The sequence below is a fragment of the Ambystoma mexicanum genome, chromosome 3q, assembly GCF_040938575.1.
Source record: "Ambystoma mexicanum isolate Mex_15411 chromosome 3q, UKY_AmexF1_1, whole genome shotgun sequence".
NCBI classification, from domain to species: domain Eukaryota; kingdom Metazoa; phylum Chordata; class Amphibia; order Caudata; family Ambystomatidae; genus Ambystoma; species Ambystoma mexicanum.
The window spans coordinates 1,227,554,499-1,227,578,608 of record NC_090926.1 but is presented as its reverse complement, the minus strand read 5'-3'; the positions used below and the strand labels follow the sequence as shown (position 1 = coordinate 1,227,578,608).

Below are 24,110 nucleotides of genomic sequence, written 5' to 3'. Positions count from 1 at the left end.
TGTATGAGGAATGAAACATGTCGGGTTGATTGTGTATGATGCAGTGTGAGTACTTTGGTGCAATTTAGCGTGGAGCACAGTGTGGGCGAATTAGCTGACCCTAGACTGTTCAGCTTATTTAATCTAATATTTTCTTATAACTATAGATTCCTTTTTGTATTCTGTAGGGTGGAACCCGAACAATATTGGTTCCTTTTTTATGCCACTGTAACTCATATAGTATCTGTTTGAGGTTGTGTGATGCATTGTTTACATGTTTTTATTGTATTGTGTTTATGAATGATGAATTGTATTTGAGAACAATTCTTTTCTTTTATCTATTGACAAATTATTGAATAAAAACTGTTTTATACTATGACATGATTTTTTTCTCTCTGTAAGTTTACAGAGTAGTACTAACCAGGCTATATGTTTCGATATTCCGTTGTGGAGAATAAAATTCCCTTGATGCGTGGTGCACGATACCTGATTTGGTTTTCGATAGATGCAACACCTGAACAACACACTGCTCACCAAACTTTTTGTATGTTTGTAAAGGGTTGTTTCCCTAGTTTGGAGGAATGTTTGGTGTAGCAGTATAAATATCCTCCTACCTCTCCTTTTTGTGTCAGTTGGATTGCGGCCCCCCCATGTAGCAATATGCTCCTGGTAGCTTCTTACCGCTGTTTCATGGTATCTCCCCTTCAGCTGGGCTCAGAACCCTGTACCCCCATTCGCCTTTCGCCAGATCTCCGCTCAACTTCAGTGGGGTCCGCACAACCCACCCGGGCTTCTGCGGTCCACGTTCTCCCTCCCTCACGGTGTTGCGGCTCTTGTGCTTGGCTCTTCTTCCCTCCTGCGGGAGACTCCGAGTGCTCGCAGTGCCTTCTTGTAGGCCCCCTCAGTCCTGCCAGGGGTAAGGGGGAGCGGGTGCCTCTGGCGTGGTTAAGGGCAATGTCTCACCCCCAACGCGGGGGGGGGGCTGCTGTTGTTTACTGGTGGCATCTCAATGTGCGCATCGATGTCCCGCTGACCTTCGCCGGGGGTGGGAGCAGGTCTGCCGGTCCTGGCAGCTCCCGCCTCACCTCTGCCTTGCTGTCAGGCTGTCAGCGCCGAGGAGGGGTCTTCCGCCTCTTCAGCTCTCGCGGGTCAGTCTCTGGGTACTGCACTAACACCCGCCTCGGCCCCATATGCTACGGGGTCCACGCGCTCACTTGGTCTGGCTCCCGTCCCACACCTCCCACAACCACGGCTCCTCCAGGTCTTGTCTCCTCCTGTCCTGCTAAGGGCACGATGTTTGGGTGCAGCCTGTGATGTGGCAGCCCCGACCATGCGAGCCGCTGCGTTTCTTGTTTGCTGTCTGGCCGCCCTCAGAGCACAATCGGCACAGGTGCACTCTAGCGGGCCGCATTGCGTGCATCTGCCATTTTGCCATCCGTGGGGAGGATCTTCTCAGGTCTTCTTGTGCTTGTTCCTCGCTCCGACTTCCTCCAGAGACTCTTCCCAGTCTTGCTCTGAACCTTTACACACCCTTCTGTTGCATTTTCGCAATGTCTGCAGTGAATATATTGCCAGTTTGTCAAAGTTTCAATCAGGATCATCAAGGAGCTCCAAAACTCTACTGTCTACTGTTAGGCAGAAACCTGTGCAGTTCCCTTGGGGAACACTGCAAAAGATTTAAGACTACAGGTATAGCAGTAAACCCACTTGGTAGCAGTCCGCACCACCCAGATTTACCTGGTAGCTGTGGCTGAGCAGTCAGACCTCCCTCAAGAAGAGTTAGGCAGTATGTAAAGTATACACAATAGGTACTCAAATACAATAGCACAAGCAAACACTGACCAGAGCTTGGTTTCAAAAGTATATAGTTATTTATTTATTAAACACACATAAGTTGAAATCACTCTAGCAAAATATAGTAAAAACACTTCAAACACAGTTATAATGAAAGCAGTTTCAACCCTTACTCCTATCTAGACAACTCTAGGTTAACACCACATAATTCGAACAGAGGTGAGTGCTTAACGTTAGATGACACTCTAGTAGATTCAAGAAAGGGATAAAAAGAAACAGAAATGGGTTAAACACACCACTCTAAGGTCCAGAACACTTGCAATAGGCTCAAAGAAGTACAAAGTCACAGGTGAGCAAAAGTCACTAGGCAGGGCCCACTCTTAGAGTAGCCGGAGCGAAAATGTGCCCAAGATCACACTGTTATTAGGGATTCAAAGTCTTGCAAAGAGTTAGAAAGAGTTTAGAGTGGCTTAGAAAGTTTAGCCAGGGTGTCCCAGGCACTCCCAGGTTCGAAAGCCGGGGGCTAAATCTACCCCGTACAGTCGGTGGCAAGGGAAGCCAGGCGGAACACGGTACCTTAAGCGGAAAGGATCCTCCAGCGGTGGCAGTTGTTCCAGGCAGTGGCAGCAAGGCTCGACGTCGGTCAGGGGAGAAGAAGTTCTCGCTGAAGAGCAGAAGAAGAAGGTCGTTGCACTGCCCGGGAAGAAACCAGCCGCGGAGTCCTCCGGTTAAAGGGTTGTACCGACTTTCGCGGTTAGGGGTAAAAGTGTGGTATTCCGGTTGCCGGGGTGCTTGGCACGGGCAAGGCGGCCACGAGATACCTCGAGAAGCGGAAAGAAGGTGAAAACTGGTTGTCCCCACCAGTCAAGGGAAGGAGCCACTCCGTTAAGAGTTCTCCTCGGTCGTTGGAAAAAGTGGTGAGACGGTTCAGCAGGGCTCCACCGGGTGGTGTCGTCGAAGCAGGTCGGCTCAGCTCTTCCCTCGTCGGATTCTTGGTCCTGTGGCGACTTCTGAAGTTCCAGTCCCCAAAGCCCTGCTTTTATGCAGCAAACCCCCATTCACCCAGCCTAGCTGTCACTCAAACATGCTAAGTGGTGAGCCGGCCGGCTCACCACTTGGGCCAATCAGGACGGAGTGCGACTTGAGTTACCAAGGTAACTCAGTCCAGGGTGCCTAAATCCCCCTCCACCCCTCCTAAGTACCCCAGACAGAGTGGCACCACTTTGGAGGGCTTCTGTGGAGAAGCCCGCCAAGAGTGGAACAAAGGGCTCCACTTTGGGTCAGAGTTACAGAGGCGAACGCCAACGCCATTGTAGAATCAAGTTTTGGCAAAAAGTCCCAACCGGAGTTATAATAATAAATATATAAACCGGCGGTATGTTTAAGGCTACCGTAAATAAATAATTAAATGTGTTAGCCTAAAACAATGGGAAATCCCATAGGGAAATATTCGCGGTCGAATATAAAAAGTAGTTTCCACTGCCACCAGCCAAAACTCGATCAGGGGGGACGGAGACGTGCCCCCTCGACTAACAGACCCTGGGGCAATCGAATTGCCCCAGCCAGTACGTCCACAATATGATGGTTTGTACTGGTTCTGTTCAGGATTCAAGACTAGCAAAGTCTTTGGTGACTTTACATGCCCTGGGAGACAGTAGTCAGTCCCAGGGTATGGAGTCTATGTTGGGGAGTCCCTAGGACACCCCTGGGTCACGGCACAGAGGGTGCTGTGTAACCCACATCACAAAAATACATCAGGCCCTATGGAGTAAAAGACCCCATAGCCCATTCAACACAAGGTTTAACCAAGAAAACACACTTTAACATGCCCAAGAGTGAGGGTAAAAGAGTCTCACTCTTGGCAGGAGAAAAAAAGAAACCCCAGAAATCCAGCAAAGCTGCTGGGGGACTCACTAGGTAGGGAAATTCAGCCTAAACAGAGAATTCTCCCTAACATCTACCGCATGGCTGCCAAGCCACGCCCCTGTCGAGATTAGAAGATCATTATACCAGATGCATGGGGTTAATGAGGCAAGTATGATTCACTAAGAAAATCATGCAGAACTATAAAACTTACATTTCATAGGCATCAAATAGGTGGCAACAAATGCAGGAGGCCTTTCAATTCATTATGGCGTCTTGTAAGGTGTAATAAACAGGTGCCTTTGTTTCCTGTCAAGAACAATGTTTGGGCTACAATGCTTACTTCATATGAGGTATTTATAACATTCTTGTCAGTCCTATAAACCAAAAACAACCTACCTGGGTGTGCAACTCCTACGCTGGAGAAATTAAGGGCTATATAAACTGAAAACATTGCAAGCCTCGTGGCCAGTCAGAATGTTTTGGTCTATTGCAGGTCTATTCTGAGTTGTGGGCCTCTGCCCTTCATACATTTCTTTTCAAATTGGGGTGACAGGCCTTTTACCGCTAACTTGGGAGCAAAAGCATTCTTATTCGTATACACAAAAAGAGCTTTGTGCAAACCCCTCAAATGAGCTCTTAATAGTTCTTCTCGAATGCCGTAGTAAGATCTATGTAAAAACTATATCTCCAAACTGTGTGTGTGAAGAAAAACAATATTGTGCTGGTAAGGCTTCAGGGCTGACCTCAGGACCTAGCAAATAGACCAGTACTCCTCCATTTAGCGAAAAATGATCTGAGTATGGGAAATAGGCCCTTATTTGCAGCTTTTTTTGATCACTTCTCTATGGTTGATTCAGGCAATTGGGATCTATCATTGGCAAAGCTGCAGAGTTTAAGGATGTGCTCTTACAAAATGTTATCAGCCTTGCATAAAGAAACTAAAGTCACAGTTTGTCTTAATGAGGAAGGTTGGGGCGCTGCTGTGCGATGAGCCAAGAAGGCCGATCACGTTAAAGAACTGCAGCGAGTGGGGACTCGAAGCTGAAGAACTGAGGCTTAAGGGTGAGCGATTATCATCTAAACCCCGAGGCATTGTCAGGCGTGAGACTCGTGAACACCTGGTGACACTTGCACAGAGAAACAGCATGCCAGCACCAGAGCAACAAGCTCCTCGACCTGACCAGGGCTGGGCCGCGGGGATGGGGGGGGGAGTCCCGGCGTGAGGATACTGCTGGTGCGATCTCTGGAGGTGCTGGGCTTGCGCATAGACTGCGAAGAGACCGAAAGTGAGAGAAAACGTGCGCTCACAGCCCGGACCGATGGAGCAAAAGTTTGGTGCCGGCTGTTCCCCTTCTGAAGCGCGATTGTGGGGGAATCTCTTGACGGCTGGCATCAGACTAGAAATAAGTGCGTAATTGCATGCACAGAATCACTAGCCCTGTGACAGCCATTAACCTGCACATAAGCTTACACTGCAATAAGAGACCGACGCCCACTTGTTCACCCGACATTTGAGCATTGAAATGCTGCCCTCAGGGAAGGGGCACTGTACGGCACTCCACCAGCTACACATCTGACAGAGTAACCCAACCATTCGGACTGCGGGTCCCCCCAGGAGGGGCCCTACGATATCTGCAACGCTGCAGTTCACGGGCGGCTCTTCGCTAATCGACAGTGCATCAGCACTCAGATGCATTGGCCCCTGTACGCGCACTAAGGCGTAACAATCCAGCTGCACGCCTACTATGGTGACCCAACAACAAGCACTTAACCTGTGAATCCCCCCACTGGAGGCCCAGTGATCTTGCACTACTGCTACCCAACAGCGACCCTCCCGGCTCACAACGACGGAGTGGACAAGCCCACACACCCTCAACTATAGTGGAACTTCATGGTCATTCAATCCCTGGCATATGGAGTAGGGGGCAGAGTACTCCCCGACCCCCTAGAGGGACACATGGCGCAGGAGGCAACCGTCATGACTAAGGGCTCCGGGAGCAGAAAGTATGCTGCAATGGATCACTTCACGAAGCCCAATCTGAAGCCGGCAGAGCTGGTTGGGGGGCAGACGGCGAACCTACAACCGGTGGAGAACCCCAGGCCATAGCACCTGTAGACCTGCAGGGAATGATGGACTCTATGCAAAGAGGTTTTGCGGCAATAAATGACAAGCTGGACGGTTTCGTGGCAATAAATGACAAGCTGGACAGCATAACAACCAATGTCACAACTATCCGCGCCCCAAAAACTACTGAGGGCATAACTGAAACCGAAACCCGCATCAGCACTACGGAAGATACTGTGACGTCACTACAAGAGACAGTGGCGACACTATTTAAAGACATGAAACAGGTCAAAGCAAAATGCGAAGACCTAGAGTTGAGGTCACGCAGAAACAATGTGCGCATTGTTGTTATCCCAGAGGGCGCACTCAAGGGCAACATGGAGAAGGTTGTAGAGGGCTTGCTGCGGGACCTACTTGGTGACCCCGCGTGGTCTCCACTGTTAACAGTCGAGCAGGCACACAGAGCATTGACGGCGAAACCCAAGCTGGGCAACTACCAAGTTCAATCATAGCCCGCTTGAGGAACTACCGCGATAGACACTTAGCCTCTGAGAGGCCAAGGAAAAACAGGAGCTCAAGCTGGGCTCCAATAATGCCCAAATCTTTTCAGCTTACACACTTGCGGTCCACCAAGAGCATCATATATATTGTGGGAATAAAGACATTGCTAAGAGAACGCAACACTGCATACACTATGCACTTCCCGGCGAGGCTTCGCATGCAACACAACACCAAAACCTACTTCTTTATGCTCCCGTAGAAGGCAGAAGCATTCATAGAAGCTCAAATACCTCTCCCACCAGAAAGGAACACAAATGAAACCTGACAAATATGCACCGTCGACCGACTGCCTGGATCAGTCTAGAACAGGCTCATGGGATCTACTGAAGATTAATACCACAAACTAAAGTAGCAATGCCCACTTGGGCACTTAAATGGTTCCCCACTCGTAGCAGCAACAGTTGAATTCTGCTCGCGGGTGCCTTGCCGGCCGCCAGGTCTGACATGGGGGGCGTACCGGCACCTCCAAGCAGAGCACGTCCGATGCACCAGCACCATTCAAGAATGGTGCCTGTGCATTCGACCTCCCCAATCCCATTGAGCCCGATGGGGCTCAATGGGAATGGGGAGAATTTTTTTCCAGCGCCCACGAATGGGCAATTACCGGGTCGGGGGCCCATAATGACCAAGTTATTGCCCATTCGCGGGGGCCGGACAAATTTGCAAGTGAGGCCCATGGTGATAAAGATGCAAAATGAGGCTACACAGGCAGATGTGATGGTAATTATGGGAAAGATGATTGACACAGGATTACGCACCGAGGAGTGAGCAGTCCAACTGTAAAACTGTTGAGCTGTAATGTCAGAGGTTTAGGATTCCCAATAGAGGGGTAATGATATTAATACACCGCTTTCTACCATTTGAATGTTTTGAAAATGTGAATGATGAGCAAGGCAGGATCCTGCTAGTTCATGGCAAATTGTGTGGCCACGAAGTGTTACTATTCAATGTGTACAGCCCCAATATAGATGACCCTGAATTTTACAACAAAGTGTTTAGCAAGTGTGCAAAATATCCAACTGCCTTAGTGATCTGTGGGTGGGACTTTAACACAATACTAAACCTGCGACTTGACCGCACCTCCACTACATCTAGACCCCTTACCGAAGCAGCTGTCTGTATTTTGACACACGCAGCAGATCTGGGGCTTCAGGAAGTGTGGCGACTCTTAAACACAGTGACCCGAGGTTACACATTCTACTCGTCAGTCCACGACAAGCACTCGCACATAGACATGCGGTTCATCACCCGCACATTCATGAATCAGGTCACAGAGAGCCAGATCCTACCCGAACGTTATCAGACCACTCACCAATATCACTAACTATACTACTGTCTGGACAAACAAGATCGAGTGCATAGTGGCACAGGTCTTCTGGCTTAATATGAAAGAACACATCACGCAATATTTTGACAATAATGCATGCTCTGTGCCATTGCAAGCAACACTATGGCAGGCATTTAAGGCATATATGAAAGGCATTGCCATCCCGACAGAATTCGCGGTACTGTGCAATATTAGGAGGGAACTGAAACAGTGAATCCGATCTATTGTGGCTGCAGCAAGGGTACGTCATGGACCCCTCCCCAGAAGGTAGACATGATATTAAAGAGGCCCTCGATAAACATAGTGAAATAGCAGATAGCGAACTGAGCTATTTTGACAGGCCTGCCGCGACCCGCCGCTATGGTGAGGCAGACAGACCAGGTAAATTACTGGCATGCACAGCTATGGCAGAGAGGTGCACTTCCCACATATCAAGTATAATTCAGATCGATGGTACTGTCGCTAATTAAGACGAAGATATCAATATGGTAATCCATGAGTTCTATTCTGCATTGTACTCACCGAAAGGGGTAGTGACGGTGATGGCCATAGATGAATACTCAAGCAAGATACCAATGACACTTCTATCAAACGAAGCTAAACTGAGTCTAGAGGTAACTATACATACAGCAGAGATTAAGAAAGCCATTAAAGACCTTCCCAATGGGAAAGCTCCAGGGTCAGACGGACTTGTTACAGAATTGTAAAAATAATTAGCAGACGAGCTGGCTCCCCAGTTACAACTTTTCTAGGAGGAGGCCCTGGAAATGGGGTCACTACCCGAGTCCATGCAGGAAGCTATTATAATTCTTTAACCCAAACCCGAAAAGGCGGCAAACGAATGTGGATCATACAGACCGCTTTTGTTAATAAATATTGATGCAAAGATATTTGCCAAGATTCTGGCTTCCTGTTTAACCCCCTTGATGCCGCATATGATACACAAAGATCAGGCCGGCTTTATACTAGAAAGATCGACAACGCTAAATACCCGGAGACTTTACAATATCCTAGCACAAACACAAGACGGTCAGGCGGTCGCGTTGGCCCTCGATATGCAAAAGGGATTTGAGACAGTCTCCTAGCCATTCCTCTTCCGGGTGCTGGTCAACTACGGGTTTGACCCCACCTTTATCAGATTGGTGCAAGTGTTATACACACAACCGTATGCGAGAGTGTACACGAACAGAGTGCTCTCCCCGACACTTCAACTACAAGGAGGCACCAGACAAGAGTGTCCACCTTCGCCCCTGCTCTTTGCTTTAATAATAGAGCCCCTTGCAGTTGTGATACACGCTTGATTTGGCCATACAGCGGAGTTAATTACCCTCTATGCTGATGACATAATGCTGTATGTCAGAGAACCAGACCGGTATCTACAGCATGTAATCAATGCAGTAGTTGAGTGTTAGGAAAGATTTCGTTATTGTAGGGAACTTTCCTTCCATGTGGCAACCCCTAAACTTTTTGCTATTGTTTTCAACCTGTTTTCTTGACTTTGCCAGAGAAGTGCAGCCTTCTGCCGTACTCCTCTGGGCTTTCGCTCCTTTCTTACGGGGAAACTGACATGCCCTTAAGACAGTCAGTACCGGGGAACGCTGTTTCCCGTAGTTTCTTTTATCGTGTCGCCATTTTAGTGCAACACGACACAAGAGGGCACTGTAAGCTAAGTTACAGCTCTCTTGGGTCTCTAGCCTTCTACAGACCCTAGACACTCTTGTAGGATGGTTTTTGGATCGGTGCAAGTCATTCAGGGACTGGGCTGGTGGCAGCGATCATTTGGTTTATTTTGAGCTCCTTTTGCCGTTCTGAGCACCTTTTTGCCGCGAACACAAAAGGGTGGCCCGGCTACCCAAAATGGCCGGACCACGAGGCTCCTTTGTCTCGTCCACTGTCCGCCTTGCTCCCTTTACCTTCCCCCGGGTCAGGCGACCCGGGGCCTTCCTTATTTGGGCATGTAGTTTCCCGCGAAACACGGTTGCTTTCGCGGGCTTCTACATGTCGTTTGAGTGCCCCCAGGATGTGGGCTGGGCTGTCTGGTCCCAATACACATCCTGGGTGCCAGAGAGTCTAGGGTGGTGTGAATGCCTGGGACCACTGTGGTCCGTGATTGGTCCACGTATGGTATGTGTGTTGATGAGCGGATCTCCCATTGGCTCCCCTCCGTTTTGGCGCGAAGGGAACCGTGGATAAGAGGGAGCTGGAAACACCACTACCATGTCGATCTCCTGAGTTCTTACGAACCCAGGGATACAGGAGCCAAGTATCCTGCGAACACGAGGCTGGACCGAGGAATCGCTGGTGACCCCCTGAAGAACTTCTGCTCCTCATTGCTGTCGTCCGGTGAAGCCCTTTCCACCTAAGATCGAACAAGAAGGCCTGTACTGGCGCTTCGACCTATTGGAATAGCAGGACCAGCTATTCCCGGCACCTTCATCAACTCCTGCCGTAAGCCTTCGGAAGTGTCTCTGGGCCATCCAGTTGACTGACCAGCTTACTAAGGAGTCCTGCTCTGTAATCGCCGACAGGTTGGGTGGTATTCTGAGTCCGGGGCACGCTCACACGCTTCGTTTGCTTAGCAACCCTAAGCTAGAGGTGAACGGTGCTCGTTTGGCTTGAATACACCCGGCCGTTCCGTTGCCCTGCCGTGGCGACAAAACTGTGCAGGATTCTTCGATCGGGACGTCTTTTTACTCTGCACGACGACGAGACGTTCCCTGCTCTTCAGAACCTGCCAGAAGCTGCATCTATCGAGGAGAAGCTCGGGCCTGCTTGCTTCGGGGACCGGTGAGTAGATTAGCTAGGATCTGGTCGCCCTCCTGCAGTGCCCCTTGCTTTTCCCCGCTGTAAATACAGCTCCCCTTGTCCGTACTCGCGCCCTACTTCTGCCTCACAGTGGAGGCTGCGCTAGAGTCGCGGACCGTGTTCTCCTTCATTAGGGCACCCTACAGAGCTGTCCAACGTCCTCCGAAGAGCTTCACCTTCTGCCCATTGGCACCGGCGGGTGCAGGTACTTTTGAGCACTAGGCTCCACTCTTCGTAGGGATTGGACTACCATCTAGTTAGGGGCCTCAGAAGGCGGACATATCACACGCATTGGTTCGCACTGCCTGTTTTTCTTCCCCTGCAGGTGGATAACATATTTCGTGCTGCTAATGCTGTGAAACTGTGTATTCTGTATATATATTGGGTGGATAGTGTATGTGTTGGTTTAATATCGTTGTATATTGCTGCTTTTACTGTGGTTATTAGTTTCAAGGCCTTATAATAAATGTGTATCTATTTTTGATATAAACAACTGTTTGGAGTAGTTTGTAAGCGCTCTTGCTTTGTGTGCTCACTGCGGGCTTTCAGTCACCCTCACCCCTCTTGAGACCTAGTCTTGACCGCCGCGATCGCTACCTTGATTGGTCTGGCTTGTCCAGAGGTTACCCTGTTCCAAGTAATTAGGTTGGCCTTCTGAACTTCTGCGCCACCAGGACAGAGTTCAGAAATCCGTCTTAACAAATTGGTGTACAGCGGTGGGATACGACTGAAGGTATCCAGTGTTGCGCACGAGCTAAGGCGTTTTCAGGTTATTCCAACCAGGACACGCAGTAAAGTATTGAATATAACGTTAAAAAGGCCATAGTCCTATCAACAGTATGGAAACGAATACTTTATTAACCTTAAATGCTTCGAAATCTGAAACGTTGAAGAAGATGTGTGCGGAGAGAGGGGTTTCCTCTCAAGGCACTAAATTGGAAATGATCCAGAGAATCGTGGCGTGGCAAGAAGCGCAGCTTGACGCTATAACTTCCGAGGACAGTGCAGAAGGTGGTGGGGCTGCTCTCACTGGCAGAACCGACGGTTCTGCCGCTGCACTGATCCATCACGACCACGAGGACAGGGAGGATGTAATGTCTAACGTTTCCTCTGCCAGTGTTGATGGGGAGGCTATGCTTGAATTCAAGAAGCAAGAGCTGCGGTTTAGGCAGCAGGAGCTTGAATTCAGCATAGCCAAACTGAAAATCGACCAGGCAGAAAAACAAAAAGACAGGGATCACCAGTTGGAACTGGCCAAGCTTCAGTTCGCAAATGGGTCCAAGGGTCCTGGACATGGTTCTGGGGCTTCCTCTCATCCACGGTTTCCAAAAGATCTGCTCAGTGTGTATGAGGAACGAAATGACATTATGGACTGGTTAAATGCGTTTGAGTATGCATGCGAGGTTCAAGAGGTTGATAATGCGGATAAGATTGCATGGTTACTCAGCAGACTGCCCCATTCTGGTTGCAGTGCCATTATGGAAATGTCGAAGGCTGAGCGCGCTGATTTTGCAATGTTGAAGCAGACTCTCATTTTAAAGTTTGGGAAGACTCCGACCCAATACTTGAAAAGGTTTAGAGAGTATAAGAAAAAGGAAGGTGGTACTTGGGTGTCGTATGTAGCTGAGTCCCTGAAAAACTTAACTGGCTGGGTTGAAGGTTATAAGGTTTCTACCTTCGAAGGCATGATCAATCTGGTCATGCTGGAACACATTTTTGCTTCTTCTTCCCCGGAGCTTAAGCAGCATTTGGCCGATTCGAAGGAGATAGATCCTAAGAAGCTGGCCATTGCAGCAGACTTATGGGTGTCACATCGAGTGTCCCATAAGGACAAAACTCATCCTGGTAAGCAGGAGGAAGGGAAAAAGTCCAAAGATATGGAGGGTGGGGAATCTGCTAAATCTTCTTCCCATAAGGGCCACAAAAAGAAAAATAAGGGTAAGCCATACGAGAACTCACAGGGTAGTGGAGGTTCGCCTCCGAAACAGAACTCTGGTTATAATAAGCCTCCCTACGTAAACAGACCCAATGGGGCTTGTTTTTCTTGTGGAGCAACTGACCATGTGAAGGGGGATCCCCGTTGTAAGGTTAGACCTTTGGGGGTCCACTCCGCTAATCTGGCCTTCTCCTCCTACGAGGAAGAAGAGATTACAGGAGCATCCTTCTCCTCAGACTCATTTCCCAGCGGAATAGAGGCTGAGGTAGTTTTAGTGTCCCTGGGTTCCTGGGAGCCTAAAGTCGCAGAGGCGTATGCTAGGATTCCGGATAATACCAAGCACTACTTTAAAGACAGTGTGCTGATCAATGGAGTGGATACTCCAGCTCTTAGGGATAGTGGGTGCAGTCGAACTGTAGTGGATTCTACCTTGGTAGACTCAGAGGAAGTTGCCAGAGCTCCTCTGATGCCCACTAAGTTGGCTGACGGCCCCCTCCGTATGTTTCCCGTGATCCCTGTTAATCTAACTTTAAATGGTACAGCATTTAGGATTCCAGTGAGCATTCAGAGAAACGTCCCGGGAAAGGTCTTGTTGGGCAATGATCTCAGAGCTCTAGGGCTCGTAGGAGACACTGCCGAAAGACCCTACACACGGTCTCAAGCACGGGCAGCATTGGCCAAGTCCAATACGCCGCCCCAGCCGAAGGGGAAACCCAAGGCGAAAGGAGTCAACAAGTCCCGACGGGGGAAAGAGAATATTCCCCCGAGCTCGCCTACCACTGCGGTGGAGGGAGTTGGTCAATCGCCCGAGCCTGACGAGTAGGTGGCGATGCCTGAAGTATTCGACCCCAACGATCATCCTGAACTAAAAGACTTGTTAGTTGAAGGAGGTCCTGATAGGGACGAATTCAGTAAAGGCCAACGTGAGTGCCCATCTCTGGAAGGCCTAAGGAGACAGGCCTGCTCCCAGCTTGAGGGTGAACCTCCTGGGAAGCATCGGATTTATTGGGAAGGTGGACTCCTGTACAGTGAGCCCACAGAGTCTACAGAAGGAGACCATAGGAGGTTGGTGGTTCCCCTTGCTGTTAGACCCTTCCTCCTGCAGTTGGCGCATGAAGTTCCCCTTGCTGGTCACCTTGGAATGAAGAGGACCAAGCAAAGGTTATCTATGCACTTCTACTGGCCCAAGATGGGGGTGCAAGTAGAAAGTCACTGCAGGAGTTGTGCCTCCTGCCAGTTGTCTGGTAAGGTTGGCGCAACAATCCAAGCTCCGTTGGTACCGCTCCCAGTTGTGGGGGTACCATTTGAAAGGGTAGGGATCGACATCGTTGGTCCCCTTGACCCGCAAACATCCTCGGGCAATAGGTTTATCCTGGTGCTGGTCGACCATGCAACCAGGTATACTGAGGCCATCCCATTAAAGACTGTAACTGCCAAGTCAGTTGCAAAAGCTTTACTCTGCATATTTACTAGGGTTGGCTTCCCTAAAGAAGTTGTGTCGGATCATGGCAGCAACTTTATGTCGAAGTATAGGCAGGCTATGTGGAAAGAATGTGGGGACACCTACAGGTTCTCTTCTGCATACCGCCCCCAGACCAATGGTCTGGGGGGGGCGTTTTAACAGGACGTTAAAGAGCATGATTGGGGCTCTGGAGGAGCCTCAGAGAAGAAAATGGGATCTTCTTGTCTCATGCTTACTGTTTGCCTACCGAGAGGTACCACAGGAGGGTGTTGGCTTCAGCCCCTTCGAACTTCTGTTCGGTCATCCCGTACGGGGACCCTTAGCCATCGTCAAAGAGGGATGGGAGATGCCCACTCCCCCTGTTACTACCAATGTAGTTGACTATGTGCTAGGGCTCAGAAAACGGATGGTACTTCTGATAGGCTTGACTAGTGATAAATTGAAGGCAGGGCAAGCGCTGGGGAAACATTGGTACGACCAGAAAGCTTCCCTCATCAACTTTACACTTGGTCAGCAAGTCCTGATCATGAATCTCATAAGGCCTCGAGCTTTACAGGATAAATGGTCAGGTCCTTGCCCAGTGGTGGAGACCCTGGGTGAGGTTAACTATTCAGTGGACCTTGGAAGGCCTGGACAGGCTCCAAAAGTGTTCCACGTAAATAGGCTGAAGGCTTTCGTCCCAAGAGTCGAAATCGCAGCACTGCTACTGGCATCAGACGTTGAGGAAGAGGAGTCTGAACCTCTCCCCGACCTGTTCCAAAGCGGTCCTTCAGATAGCTCCGTTGAGGGTGTCCGAGTGGCCCCTCACCTGACTTCTGATCAGCAGGCTGAGGTGAAAAGTTTGCTTAGGCAGTTTTCCCCCCTGTTTTCACAGTCGCCTGGTTTGACACCTTGGTGCAAACATAACATTGACACAGGAGACAGTGTACCTACCAAAAGTAGGGGATACAGGATGTCGGATAAAGTACGGTCTTATATTAAGACCGAGGTCAACAAGATGTTAGACCTTGGGGTGATTGAACCCTCTAGTAGTCCTTGGTCCAGTCCTGTGGTATTGGTTCCAAAGGCAGGCACCTCTGAATTGAGGTTCTGCGTGGATTACAGGGCTCTGAATGCTGTCACCAAGACAGACGCTCACCCCTTGCCTCGAACTGACGAGCTGGTGGATACCTTGGGTGCCTCCAAGTACCTCAGCACGTTTGACCTGACGGCGGGCTATTGGCAAATAGCTTTAGCAGAACATGCCAAGGAGAAGACAGCATTTTCAACTCCCGACGGGCTTTACCAATTCCGGGTAATGCCGTTCGGATTGAAGAATGCACCTGCCACTTTCCAGAGGCTTGTGAATCATGTGTTGAATGGGTTGGACGAATTCTGTCTTGCATATCTGGACGATATAGCAGTTTTCAGTGCCACCTGGGAAGACCATGTGAAACCCCTCGGGATTGTGCTCCAGGCTCTTCAGAAAGCCCACTTGACCATAAAGGCGAGTAAATGCCAGATTGGACAAGGCTCAGTGGTTTACCTTGGGCATGAAGTAGGTGGAGGAAGGATACAGCCTCTCCCCAGTAAAGTACAAGCAGTACAAGACTGGCCTACCCCCACTACACAAACCCAAGTGAGAGCCTTCTTAGGACTCACGGGTTATTACCGCAATTTTATGGCAGACTATGGCACCATAGCTGCTCCTCTGACTGCCCTCACAACTCCGAAGAAACCCAAGAAGGTAACTTGGACTGACGAGTGTGAGAAGGCCTTCAATGGCTTGAAAGACTCCTTGTGCCAGGCCCCTGTGCTCAGGGCCCCTGATTATCAAAGACCTTTTATCGTGCAGACGGATGCCTCTGACACTGGGATAGGAGCTGTACTATCGCAAGTAGATGAGAAGGGTAAGGAACACCCTATCGGTTTTATTAGTCGCCAGCTTAAGGACAGAGAGCTCAGATGGTCCACGGTAGAGAAAGAATGTTTCTCTGTTGTGTGGGCCCTAAGGAAGCTGCGGCCCTACCTCTATGGGACCCACTTCACTGTGCAGACTGACCATAAGCCGTTAAAGTGGCTAATGAACATGAAGGGGGAGAATCCAAAGTTGCTTAGGTGGTCCATAAGTCTACAAGGCTTCGACTTCACTATTGAGCATAGGCCAGGTGTCCAACATAGCAATGCTGATGGGTTGTCCAGAATGTTTTACCGACCTGAACAAGAGACTCATCCAGGGGTGGATTAGTTCCCCCTGTCCATAGTCTGGGAGGGGCGAGTGTTAGGAAAGATTTCGTTATTGTAGGGAACTTTCCTTCCATGTGGCAACCCCTAAACTTTTTGCTATTGTTTTCAACCTGTTTTCTTGACTTTGCCAGAGAAGTGCAGCCTTCTGCCGTACTCCTCTGGGCTTTCGCTCCTTTCTTACGGGGAAACTGACATGCCCTTAAGACAGTCAGTACCGGGGAACGCTGTTTCCCGTAGTTTCTTTTATCGTGTCGCCATTTTAGTGCAACACGACACAAGAGGGCACTGTAAGCTAAGTTACAGCTCTCTTGGGTCTCTAGCCTTCTACAGACCCTAGACACTCTTGTAGGATGGTTTTTGGATCGGTGCAAGTCATTCAGGGACTGGGCTGGTGGCAGCGATCATTTGGTTTATTTTGAGCTCCTTTTGCCGTTCTGAGCACCTTTTTGCCGCGAACACAAAAGGGTGGCCCGGCTACCCAAAATGGCCGGACCACGAGGCTCCTTTGTCTCGTCCACTGTCCGCCTTGCTCCCTTTACCTTCCCCCGGGTCAGGCGACCCGGGGCCTTCCTTATTTGGGCATGTAGTTTCCCGCGAAACACGGTTGCTTTCGCGGGCTTCTACATGTCGTTTGAGTGCCCCCAGGATGTGGGCTGGGCTGTCTGGTCCCAATACACATCCTGGGTGCCAGAGAGTCTAGGGTGGTGTGAATGCCTGGGACCACTGTGGTCCGTGATTGGTCCACGTATGGTATGTGTGTTGATGAGCGGATCTCCCATTGGCTCCCCTCCGTTTTGGCGCGAAGGGAACCGTGGATAAGAGGGAGCTGGAAACACCACTACCATGTCGATCTCCTGAGTTCTTACGAACCCAGGGATACAGGAGCCAAGTATCCTGCGAACACGAGGCTGGACCGAGGAATCGCTGGTGACCCCCTGAAGAACTTCTGCTCCTCATTGCTGTCGTCCGGTGAAGCCCTTTCCACCTAAGATCGAACAAGAAGGCCTGTACTGGCGCTTCGACCTATTGGAATAGCAGGACCAGCTATTCCCGGCACCTTCATCAACTCCTGCCGTAAGCCTTCGGAAGTGTCTCTGGGCCATCCAGTTGACTGACCAGCTTACTAAGGAGTCCTGCTCTGTAATCGCCGACAGGTTGGGTGGTATTCTGAGTCCGGGGCACGCTCACACGCTTCGTTTGCTTAGCAACCCTAAGCTAGAGGTGAACGGTGCTCGTTTGGCTTGAATACACCCGGCCGTTCCGTTGCCCTGCCGTGGCGACAAAACTGTGCAGGATTCTTCGATCGGGACGTCTTTTTACTCTGCACGACGACGAGACGTTCCCTGCTCTTCAGAACCTGCCAGAAGCTGCATCTATCGAGGAGAAGCTCGGGCCTGCTTGCTTCGGGGACCGGTGAGTAGATTAGCTAGGATCTGGTCGCCCTCCTGCAGTGCCCCTTGCTTTTCCCCGCTGTAAATACAGCTCCCCTTGTCCGTACTCGCGCCCTACTTCTGCCTCACAGTGGAGGCTGCGCTAGAGTCGCGGACCGTGTTCTCCTTCATTAGGGCACCCTACAGAGCTGTCCAACGTCCTCCGAAGAGCTTCACCTTCTGCCCATTGGCACCGGCGGGTGCAGGTACTTTTGAGCGCTAGGCTCCACTCTTCGTAGGGATTGGACTACCATCTAGTTAGGGGCCTCAGAAGGCGGACATATCACACGCATTGGTTCGCACTGCCTGTTTTTCTTCCCCTGCAGGTGGATAACATATTTCGTGCTGCTAATGCTGTGAAACTGTGTATTCTGTATATATATTGGGTGGATAGTGTATGTGTTGGTTTAATATCGTTGTATATTGCTGCTTTTACTGTGGTTATTAGTTTCAAGGCCTTATAATAAATGTGTATCTATTTTTGATATAAACAACTGTTTGGAGTAGTTTGTAAGCGCTCTTGCTTTGTGTGCTCACTGCGGGCTTTCAGTCACCCTCACCCCTCTTGAGACCTAGTCTTGACCGCCGCGATCGCTACCTTGATTGGTCTGGCTTGTCCAGAGGTTACCCTGTTCCAAGTAATTAGGTTGGCCTTCTGAACTTCTGCGCCACCAGGACAGAGTTCAGAAATCCGTCTTAACATTGAGTTCGGCAGACACTTTGGTTTACACTTGAACAGTGGCAAATCTGAGATATTCCCCCTCACTGATGGCACTCAGAAACCTGTGGACACATTTGGTTTATGCTGGTCACTGCAGAGTGTCTGATACCTGGGAATGGAAGTGGCGCAGACTCTTCCCTTAACTGAAGCTCTAAACTATGATAACCTAATGGCAAAACTAGCAGTTAAACTGGAGAGGTGGAGCTGCCTCCCGATATCTCTGACTGGCCGGGTAGCCTTAGTGAAAATGACAATTCTCCCCAAATTCTTGTACCTCTTTCATAATGTTGCCGATGTGGCCGTGAAGGGCATACTTCACGGAACCTGCTGGGGTGTGCTCTGCATTTGTGTGGAGGGGTCAAGTGAGAGCGATGTGGCAACGCCTAGCACAACCATACAAGAATGGTGGGCTCTTGGCCCCGGACTTTGAACTATATTACCCAGTATCCAAAACACACTTCGCAACACACTGGCAAGATCAAAATCCAGAACCCCCACAAGTAAGACTGGAGAAATTACAAGTGACATCCGGGTCACTGTTACATCTACAAGTGGGCAACAGATATCACTGCACACACAGTCTAAACCCAGTGGGAGCCACACAGGAAGAATGGGGTAAAATGGCACACTCCCCCGGAGACACTGCATTATACTGCGGGGTCATGCCGCTTTGGGGAATGACCACGCTACACCCTACCCTGGACAAGCTGTTAGCGACCAATTGGAGTGCAGTGGGAATACGGCAACTGGGAGACCTGTTCGCATAGGGGAACTTTATAACAAGGGAAATGATTAAGGGACACATTGGGGACACACCACTGCAGCGCTTCCAGTACCACCGGATCCACACTGCAGTTGAACCTGACATGCAACCGAGTCTTACATACATTACATCACACCATACTAGAAAGAAATCCATATCAGCCATGTACAAACAGCGCAAACAGCTACAGCCCAGCAGCCAATAGACATCAGGGGTAAATGGGAGAAAGACCTGGCAACGACCTGCTCAGTCACACTGGACACAAATCTGTAGACTCACAAAGCAAGTGTCCTTGAACTCTAGATATAGGCTGATACAGTTTAAAGTACTCAATGGAACATACTACACGCCAGCAAGGCTGTCAAAAATATTTCCCACGACAGAACAGAATTGCCCTTAGTGCGGAAGCATGAATGGCCACCATTTACACTTGCTGTGGCAATGCCCCTCCCTGAGTGACTACTGGCTAGCAGTGTGCCACACGCTTGATGAAATAACTGGGAAGCCCCTGTCTCTAACAGTAATAGACTGTGTGCTAGGCAATGTTGGGGAGCTGAATGTGGTACAATATAGCCTGGGACTCCTGCTCGCCAAGTATGCCATTTTTATGCGATGGACACGGAAGGAGCCACCATTGATGATGTATTGGATTCATGATGTCACATGGGCTAATGACAAGGAAGAACTGTTTGCAACATTACAAACAGGCGGGACTGGCCCGAGAGACATTTGGGGAGGCTTCCGATTGTATCTAGCTGCGAGATGTATGGAGAAGGATTGAATGCTATACACCGAGCTGATCAAACCATGTCAGATTTATCCATGTCATATACCTGTCTGCCAGAAGACACAAAGCAACTGTACGTTATGTTGACCATGTGTACTAAATAACATTTTTATTATAAATAAAAAAAGGTGGAAGGTTTTTGTTCCAGTAAAAATATGCACAGAAATGGTTGTGTGTTGGCCCTTTTGCTAATTAACATGCACATGACAAACCCACCAGCAGCAATGCAAGAGGTGCAGGCTTTTCCTTTGAAATCAGGGGCAAAGCATATTCAATCACTTTCATAAGGTGGTATAATCAGCTTGCAGTCTCCAGACTAAAAATAACTTGATTTTTAGTGGGACAACATTAAATCGTGGAAGATTTTAAACACTCAGGCAACAGGAAGAGAGGATTTGAATATAAATGGTGCTGGAGGAGCAAGATATGCAGAAGGAACTGAAAGCTTGGAGAAGTTGAATATCAAAGGGGAGATAAGAATACAAGAGGTGAGAGGAAGTGAACATCAAGGAGGACGGGAGAGAGCAATAAGAGATTGGAGGAGGTGAATTGGAGAATAGAATGAAGTAGAGAGTTTGAATAGAGAAAGGCAGCAAACTGGCAAGGAGAAGAGGCGATTAGTATATGTGTCCCACCAGGCTCAAGCGTCTCGCATACCCGCTATAATATTTATACAAAACCTTCGACTACCTAGAATCCCTGGGTATCTCCTTCACAAACTACGCAGATGATACTCAAATACTCATGCCCCTGACAGGCTCGTACGACCAGGACTGTACGACTGTAAATGCCATCTATGCAATCATCCAAACGTGGATGGCCCAACACAGCCTACGTCTTAAGGACGAGAAGACCGAGCTGCTCCTAGTTGGCCCCTCATCCTGTCTCTCAAATCTTGACCCGGCTTACCAGCTCTTCTCCATAGATGGCCACAATACCCCTGTCTCCACATCAGTTAAAACATTGGGTATCTACCTTGACGCCCCTCTCAACATGACCTGTCAAATCAGCAACATCGCCTCTGCAACAGCCTGCATGACAAAACGTATACAAGCAAGCTGACCTTTCTTATCCACCACCAACCGCCTCTCAGTTGCCCATGCTCTTGTGTTGTCCAAGTTGGACTACTGAAATGCTCTACTTTGTGGGAACTGTAAGGGACTAATGGTGGCAACAGTAAAGACAGATACAAATGATCACAGTTCAAGGGTGTTTATTAAACTGTAAATACAGGGTGGAAAAACACCAAATCTAAGTTGGGGGCAAGCGTCTACGATCAAATGAAAAATAAGTGGCGTCTTGTCAAAGTAAAAGGCCTCTACTAAAAAGAAACTATTGCCAATTCCTTACAGCTAATTACAAAAAGAGTGTAGGATAGGGTTGAATAAAGAAGAACAAGTTACTTAACCTCTGGTAACGTTGTTTCGACTGGTTGTTCCTCCCATGTATTCCTCATCTTTGACATGTAATGTCCAGCTTCCGCTGCTTCAGGAAAAACATTTCGGCAGAGGGCACTGTGCGTCGATGGCGTCGAGTCGGTGTCCCTTGAAGGCCTCCGTCGAGGGTGATGTCATCAAAGGGATGGTATATATAGCACGTGCAGCGGCCGTTGGCCTCAGTTCTTTCTGTTTTTCCTCCTCTTGCAGCAGAGATGCCCGAAATTATGGGCATGACCGTACTCAGCCTTGGTGGAACGGAAGCAGTAATAGCACAGGAAAATTCTACTGAGGGGTAGGTTGGGAGGGCGATGAGGAACATCCAGTTGAATTTTTTTTACCAGGGGTAAGTAACTTGTTCTTCAAATGGATTGTGTGCTCCCACGTATCCCTCATCTTTGACAGGCTCCCAAAGCAGCATTATGTTTGGAGGAGGGTGTAGAATTACAATTTATACATTTTCAAGGGCAGAGCAAAGTACTGCTTTGCCAAACGTACCTTCCTGGCCATGGGAAGAATCCAGACAGTAATGTTTAGTAAACGTGTGGATGGTAGACCATGTTGCAGCTTCACAGATATTTCTAATTGAAACACCCCGTTGAAGGGCTGTAGATGTAGCCATGGCCCTGGTGGAATGAGCTCTCAAACCTTCAGGAGGGTCTTTGTCTGCCAGCCAGTAGCATTCTGATATTGTGAGAATTATCCGTCTAGACAAGGTCTGTTTGGAAACAGCCTGACCTAGCTTGTGTCCTGTGTATCCGATAAAGAGTCGGTCATCAACTCGCAATTTAGACATTCTGGAGACGTAAAAACTTAAGGCTCTCCAAGGGTCCAACCTATGGAGTCTTTCCTCTTCCTTACCAGGATGAGGTGGAGGATAGAAAGAAGGCAGAGCAATTCTATGTCAAGACCGGAGGCTCACATTATGCTTCTCTTTCTTTCTTTATTTCTTGTAGAAAGAGCTCAACAGCAAGTTTTGACACACCTAAAATCAAACAGCAACATCCATAGCTGGCCAGGGTACAGAAAAACTTATATGAACAACATAGAGTCTTAATAAACTTGATAAAAACTATAGTCCATAGTGAAAAGTCACTTAGAACAGAAAAACCCAATTTCCCAGCAAACTAGGTCCAAGTTCATGGGAAGGTCACCAACATGTGACTCCAGTCCTCCAATAGCAGTGGGTAAACCCCTCCAAATAGGAACCAATAGTACATTTCCCCCTCTATCTTTGCTGCTCACAGCAAGAGATAAGTAATTTCATTGTATTATCCTTTATTGGCTTAAATTTAGTTAATATACATATGGATTTATCATTGAACTATTATTTTTGTTTTACATGCTATTCTTAGCATAGCTACCGCTGTTTATTTCACAAATCTTGTGTTTGTTATTTTCCTTTCATCCGCGATTTTTTCGCATAGTCCGAGGGAGGCTTTTCTTTGTTACTCCCTTGAGGGCACGTAGTATTCCTATTTTACTTTCCCACGCCAGCCTTTTACTAGCAGCCAGCGTCGGAGTCTGCCTTTGAGAACCAGAGCTTTGCTCTATGTTGCCCACGTCTCGTTGCCATCTCGGCCTCAGCTTAAGCACTCCGCATGCCTCCCCTGCCCTCAGTAAGATTCTGTGTGGCAGGCGGAGGGCGCGCGTAGCGCATCGCAGCAAGCCCTTTCACGCGCGAGGACGCAAGAGCGAGCTCTTGCTTCCTCTTGGTCATTTCCTCTGTTCAATGTTTTTTACGAGCGCGAGTGCCAGAGGAACAGGATTACAGAGAAAGTTACAATTTTCAGAGGATTTTTTCCCCTTAATAAAAAATAAATAATCTTATATTTGCAAACCAGTGGGTTGGAGAGAAGGCGGCAAAAATAACCCCCAACATAAAAAAAAAAAATGCTAAGGAATATTACATTACAATGGCAGCCCAATACTCCACATGCAGATCAAGCCTGGTCTGAGGAGGAGGAGGAAGGCTATGAATATATTGGTATGGCTATGGCAGATAGTGTTAAGAGGGTTCTGGGATCCTCTGTAGAAACTACTATAAAGAAAGCTGTCTGTGATTTGCTATTACTCATTCAGCACGGATTAGACAGCATGGAGGAGCATTTTCAAAAGGCGCCTCAGCAGGGAGGGAAAAAACCCCAGAAAAGGAAGCACCTGTCAGATGGGGGATGTACACCGGCTCGCAAGACTAAGGACTCTATTACCCCTCCGAGCCAGCCTAGCCAAACTACTATTGCCATATCGGATGCCTTATCCAGGCTTAGAAAAGCCTTTCTTACCAGGAAGGAAGCCCCTTCCGATAACATACCCTCTCACCTCGAGGAAGACAATGCGGGTGACAGACACTCGAGCCCGGAGGATGACCAGCAGGGCAATAATGATGACGACTATATCGAAGTGGACCAGTTTGAGGACCGGACCCCCCTATCCTGAGAGGAGGACGACCATACTACAGAGTCTAGTCCCTCAACGTCTAGGAATATGGCAGTCCCAATTCCCAAGCAGACACCCGGAAAACATTCCACTCTTCAGAGCATGTTCAATCCGGAAGATTTAATTCACCCCAGATCAACGGACTGGGTACCGTCATCAAGAGCTACCGAGTACATTAAGGCCAGACTGCGTCGGCCACTGGAGAAGGAGGTTAGAGCTAAGCTCTGCTCTGAGTGCCCCCGGCCAGAGATTCCAGACAAGGTGGCCTTGACCCCTGAATTAGATACCAAAATGATCACCTTTCTGGGGAAAAAAAATAAGGATCCTAAGAAGGGCAATGACCAAGCCTGGTGTCTTGACATCACCAGATCCCTGGCAAAAATTATGGATCTGGCAGAAGAGGCCATTGACACGGGTAAACCCATTGACCCCACCACTCTGGCAGGATGGCCCCAGAGGGCACTTTACATGGTAGAGAAAGCCAATTGTGCCATGTCTACAGAGCGCAGAAAG

At 48.9% G+C, this 24,110-nt stretch overlaps 1 protein-coding gene across 2 annotated transcripts in view; it reads right to left on the bottom strand.

Moving 5' to 3' along the window:
• Nucleotides 1–24,110, bottom strand: part of LOC138447793 (tetraspanin-1-like) — an 861,729-nt gene that overhangs the window by 405,964 nt on the left and 431,655 nt on the right. The window lies entirely within an intron of this gene.